Raw genomic sequence first — 6,622 nt, 5'->3', positions numbered from 1 at the left:
CTTCCTTTACCATTAGCTTTTTCAAATAACTATTCTCAGATTCCCTTTGAAAGGTTTACAAAACTAAATTGCTGGCACCATCCTGTGGCACACTCAGGAACTACATGAATTTTGGAAACAATCCTTCTGCTGCTGTAACTGATTATGGCCTTTCCCCAATGAATGTCTAGAATCCCGTAGTCATGGGATTTGTGTCTTGCACTCAGCCTCGCTGCCCTTCCTTGTGACCAAAGGTCACACCAACTACTCATCAGAAGAGGAAGCTCATTTACTGGCTGCTGGCTGAGAGGAAGCTTTCTCTCCTACGAGAAGTGGTAGCCTGTGACCCTCTTCCCCCTGTTACAGTGTTAAACTTGACCTGGGGATTGTATTAAAAACAAAGGCACCCATGACTATGGTTTTCCAGATGCAAAAAAACATTGCTTATTTTTTCATCTAGACAGGTTCTAATGTGGTTGGTAAAATCTGATATTTTTCTTAAAGGCTTATGGTATACTTTAGATAGTCTACAGATGACGTGACTTATTAAATCCTGATCATACAACCAATATTACTCAACTGAAATTCTGTCTTTGACTTCTTTGGCTGCAGGATCAAATTGTTATTTTCTACACTTTACATATCAACCCTAGGTTTCTTTTCAAAATGATATTTATTTTCATAATATGATACTATGAGGTTACAAAATTTAATTTAAGTGTTTGTCCTAAAGTAATTTATGCAGTTACTTTAACATTTATAGAGCCCCATCTTAAACATATTCAACTTGATTGTAAAGTGATACACCTGCCACTTTCCAGGTTAATACTACAATAATTTACAATATGACAGTGCTTTGCTATTGAATCTTTTCATATGAGATGCACATATTGTATGATGTTGCAGCAGATATCATGTTATGCACACTCACTTGGTGTCTTTTACAGCCCCAGCTGATTATAATACTGTAATTCTTTGAGTCCCGGTTTCCCCATTTGTCAAACAGAGATAAATTAGCTAAATTCACAAAGAGGACTTAGGCATTGCAACGCTAAGCATTGGGCTGCTACCCATCTCTGGCTCACCTCTCCCCTTCACTATCTTTGTGGAACCTTTTCTTTCTCTCTCCAGCCTCCCAGCATTCCCTCTTCCTATTTTTTTTTTTTAATTCTCTCCCTCTTCCCTCTGAGATCTTAATTACTTCTTTCTTTCCCTTCCACACCCCAGGTAAGATTAATTTGTCTCCTTCTCCACTCCCAGATCCCACTTCACCCAAAGGTCTGGAATCCTTCCTCCCCCCAGGTTTTGGCTCCCCAACAATGGGGCAGCTGGGGTCATTGTTCTGGTTTCTATTGCTAGACTGTCTGACAATCATCCTCTCCTTGGCCAGCTGTGGCTCAGGTTTCTCTCTGCCTTTGCTGCTTCCTCTGTGAAGTCTGAACATGGAGAATTGAGGAGAGCCTGGGGAGGAGCAGAGACAGATTGTAACTGGGGGAGAGAAGACTCCTTAGTAATCAGAACAGCTGCCTCAAGCTGCTAGGATGGGACAGCAGGACAGGTACCTCTGCTGAGCTTCCATCCTGGAGGTCATGTGATTTCAGGGCTGGGTGAAGTAATCTCTGTACAAACTGCAATGCACTTTAGGACCCTTTAGGTTGAAAGGTACTTGTAATGGGATGCCTTTAGAGTCTTTCTGCTAACTCACCCTGGAAGCCACACCAGGAAAATCCTCTTATTTCCAACCCAGGATTGTAAAAAGATTCATAATCTCTATGAACTAGGGTTAGGACCAGAGAGTTCTTGCAGAGAGAAATATGACCAAGCTCAGGGAAAAAGTTTAGGATTAGGTTTATGTTTCTTGTTTAATGACAAAGGCAAACTCCAGGAAGGCTTGACCCACAGCCATTGTGTGATTATTGTAGTAGGAACAGGGTGGGGATACTACCTGCTTATTATATTATTTATTTTATGTGCTCTGCACCCATCTGAACAGTGAAGAGGTTAAACCAGGGGTGGGCAAACTTTTTGGCCCAAGGGCCACATCTGGGTATAGAAATTGTATGGCAGGCCATGAATGCTCATGAAATTGGGGTTGGGATGCAGGAGGAGGTGAGGGCTCTGGCTGGGGGTGCAGGCTCTGGGGTGGGGCCAGAAATGAGGAGTTCAGGGTGTTGGAGAGGGCTCCAGGCTGGGGTGAGGTGCGGAGTGGTGGTGAGGACTCCATCTGGGGGTGCGGGCTCTGGAATGGGGCTGGAGTTGAGGTGTTTGGGGTGCAGAAGTGTGCTCAGGGCTGGGACCAAGGGGTTCAGAGGGGGATCAGGGCTGGGGTAGGGAATTGGGATGGTGGGGCAGTGGCTCAGGGGTGCAGGTTCTGGGCGGCGCTTACCTCAAGCGGCTCCCGAAAGCAGCGGCATGTCTCCCCCCTGGTGGCTTTGCTGCACGCTGCCCCGTCCACAGCACTCCTGCACTCCCATTGGCTATGGTTTCCAGCCAATGGGAGCTGCAGGGGCAGCGCTAGGGGCAGTGTGTGGAGCCCCCTGGCTTCCCCTACATGTAGGAACCAGAGGGGGGACATGCTGCTGCTTCCGGGAGCCGCACAGAGCAGCCCCCGCCGCTCCTTCCGGTGGCCGCGTGGAGCAGCCTCCAACCCTGCTCCCCGGCTGGAGTGGGACAAGCCCCAGACTCCGCTCCCCAGCGGGAGCTGGAGGGCTGAATTAAAACGATTGGTGGTCTGGATCTGGCCCTTGGGCCATAGTTTGCCCACCCCTGGGTTAAACTCACTAGGGTGAAGGAGGAAATCCTTCCCTACACTATAAATTTTGATTTAGCTGTTGGGCATGAAGGAATGAGCCTTCAAGGGATAGCAATCAGAAGGGTGGGGCTTTGGGGGTGTTTGTGGGAAGGAGCTGAATGTCTTTCCACACTGATTACAGAAGACACATCACCATATGCTATGAACCTGAAATCTAGTATTTTTTCCCGCTAGAAAGGAGTATGCTGAGCAGTTATTTTCCTCTAGCGAAAGAAAGATTGATGTATTTATTTTTCCTGTATGAGAGAGAGCAAGAGGTAGGTGTGTGTGTGTGTGTGTGTGAGAGAGAGAGAGAGAGAGACCCTGCCAAGAAGGAAAGGAAAAGTTGTTTGACACTGAAAAGTAAATCTGTCTGCTTTGACAGCCTGAGCATGGAAACTCTTTTGCTTTTTTCCTGGCCCATCTAGAATAAAATTAGGGTCACTAAGTAGGGTTAACTGTTATTTATAACAACTACTAATAAACTCTTTATAAGGGAGAACTACCACTTTCTTGTGTATTTGGGCCCTTAACAGTATAGCTCAGAGGAACTGTAGAATTCTATTTCTTGAAATATTACTGCTTCTCTTTTCATTTCCTCTTTGAATTTTTAACAAATATTACTTGGTATAAATAAAAAAAACTAAGAACATATAAAATAGGGGCCCATTTAAAACTCTGGTAGCCTATTTCTGTAACTTTGACCTCTTTTGCTCTGCCTTTTTCCTGGATTGCCTTCAGTTTTGCTTATGTTCTGTTCACTCTTTCACATAATGAAATCTCTTTCTACCATCTCCAACAACCTCTTCCAGCCTTAATTGTTTGGCTGCCCTTCATATTGTTAATCATAACCTTGTCTTTTGGCTTCTGTGGTCTTGTTCTTTCATGTTTCTCTGACCACTCCTTCAGCATCTCCGCCGCAATTACTGCTCTCTGGCACTATCCCTCAGGATTTTTTCCTTTGTCCCCTTCTTTTCTTGTTCTATGTTATACTCCTGGGGATCTCCTCCATCCATTTGCGTGATACTGAAGTCTCGATCCCTATGTTACATAAATCTAGGTGTGCCCTTGCAGTGTCACATGTCACCAAATCTGGCTGGTTTTCCTCTTTCTATGACATTGCCTGTGCAATCTTAATTTGGTCCTCTTATGTGTATGCATTATGATTACATGATCACATACTTTTTTTTACCAAAGGACTCCTGCTTCATTCAGTGAATGGGTAGTCATTAATATTTATTTTTATCCTCCACATTCAGTGTGTGATTCCAGGCCTTAAAATATTAATTTCCTTCTGGGTATTTCTGTGGTGTGCACATCATAATGTTTGTGAAGCACTCATATTAAAGAATTTATCTTCACAATACCCCTTTCAGATTCAATGGTATTATTGTCCATGTTTTACAGCTGGGGAACTGAGACAGAGAGATTAAGGTCAAAATTGTCTAAAGTGTCCACAGATTTTGGGTGCCCAAATTGAGACTCCTACAGCCTGATTTTTTAAAGTTCTTAACATTTTTATAGCACTTCATACGTTCAAAACAAAGCTTCAGTCAACTTCAGTTGAAGTTGCAAGAGCTCTAAACATTTATGTAAATCAGGTCATATGCATCTCATGTTGGGCATCTAGAAAATGAGGCATACGCAATTATGAGCCATCTATGAATATTTTAGTTTAATTGACTCACCTTAAGTGGCAGAGGAGGGATAGAATCCAAATCTCCAGGATGGCATTCAGCTTCCTTAAACATGAGACCCTCCTTTCTCTCCCACTGCAGTTCCCTGCCTAAGTCAACACACACCTTTCAGCTTCTATGAAAGCAGCAGGGATGCTATTTAGGGAGAGGGGGGAGGCACCTGTCCCCCCTGAGTTTTGTACCACAGCGGAACAGGGGTGTCATTTCAGATTTTGGTTGGGGTACACCCCCCCCTCCCTAAATGGCACCCCTGAGGGCCAGCTCTGTGACACAGCATGTCAGGCTCACACTGCCAGACCCTGTACCCCTTCTCTGGGGAGTGACACCAGCAAGGGCTGAACTTTGCAGTGTGGGAGATGATCACCATGCTGCAGATGTCCGACAACGTCTGGTGGGAAGGCCAGAAGGAGAATGGGCTGCGCGGCTCATCCAGGGCAAGCTGCATGATTAGGGGAGAAGGGGCGCAGGAGGGGAATGCAGGGGTTAGGGGAGAAGGGGAGCAGGAAGAGAGAGGAGGGGTTAGGGGAGAAGGGGACACATGAGCATCAGCATAGGTACTAGGAGGGCAAGGGGTTTACAAGTGGGGTTATGTGATGGAGCATACATGAAATGTGCTAGGTGCTGTATGGATCTGTCATAAGGGACTGTGTGGTCGATTAGCCCAGGATGGGGCTGTTGCCTTCCCCAGACCCACTGTCTGGCCATGCTCCACTGGCTGTGCTCATGCTCCCTAACCTGTGTGTAGGGCTGAGCCCTGGCAGAGCCATGTTGCCAGCCTGGGGCCTGGCCCTTCCCAGCGCTGGGGGAGAGAGGGCACCTGAGGTTAAGGATCTCATTAAAGTTGCTAATCACCAGTTGTACCTGACTAGAGGGTGTTTAAACAGTTTAAATAGACTCATCCCCGGCCAGGGTTTCTCTGTTGACAAAGCCAGGGTGCTGAGCTGCGCAGCTGTGGCTCTTGGGAGGGCTGGCTGAACATCTCACTGACACACACCCACGGGGCACTGCTCAGGCCACTCACAGAGTCATTGTAATCCTGGGGCCTTTGCTGCACACAGGGCTGACCTCTGTCCCTTGGTGTTGACAAACCTTTGACCCTGACAGAACTGCCTGGCAGTGGCAAGGAGGAAAGGCCTCCTAGAGCCCCACATGGCAGCAAGTGCCCCCTGGCACTCAGCCTCATGGAACTGGGGAGTCCCAGGCTGGGATTCCAGCTGAGGGGGCTCGGGAGACTCAAGTTTTTCACAGCTACTGCTGAAATGATGGTCCATGTCACTCACACATGGATTTCAAATTACAGTGGCCAGCTTTTATTTGACCTTTTGTTCTGTTTGTAACAACCTTTTCACTGCACTGAACAGCTCACTGGGCACTGGGATGGCAAAGGAGTAACTCAGGGAGGTACTGCTCTGTTGTAACAGTTCCATAGCCATTTGGAACTGCCACATGCCACTGTGCTGCACACAACAGCCTTGGAGAGCTTCACAGCTGCAGCTGAGGCAGAACCCCCATCACTTGCACCAAAGCACCAGGGCCCTGATGCCTGAGCTAATGGACAATCTCTGCTATCTGTTAGCAGTAGGGCCCATGACAGCTATGGGAAACACGAGAGGTACATGGTGCACGTACACACCAGCTGTTCATTACACACTTGCCTAGATAGACAAAGCTTGCCCTCAGAACCAGCTGTTCAGAACTTACTTCTGACATCAGCATAAGAAATCTCTGTGCACCAACCGCTTTCACTCTGTAATCTCCACTGTCTTTGCTTGGGCTTGTCTCAGATAGGATCTTGGGCCCTGTCATTCTCAAATCCAGAATTCTTCCCAAAGAGCAACAGGCCACGCAGTGGCTGTAGCACCCCCGCCTCATACGGGTCTTTATCCTGACCATGGGGATTGAAATGGACTCCTCCCATTCCCAAAGCACAGGTTCCTCCCCACCACCGAGTTGAATGAGGGTCTTAATGGTTTAATGGCAGGACACAGCTGACCAGTTCTAACTCAACCTCAAGGCTTGGGATTGGAAATATATTGTTGTATTATCTCCTGATTGTTCTAAACTTACATATAAACTTAAAATATGGCTTTAATTGGAGTGTGTGTGTGTGTGTATATATATATATATATAATTTCTTTATATAGGAATTAGATAC

Source organism: Eretmochelys imbricata, chromosome 8 (assembly GCF_965152235.1).
Source record: "Eretmochelys imbricata isolate rEreImb1 chromosome 8, rEreImb1.hap1, whole genome shotgun sequence".
NCBI lineage: Eukaryota > Metazoa > Chordata > Testudines > Cheloniidae > Eretmochelys > Eretmochelys imbricata.
This window is presented reverse-complemented; position numbering follows the sequence as displayed.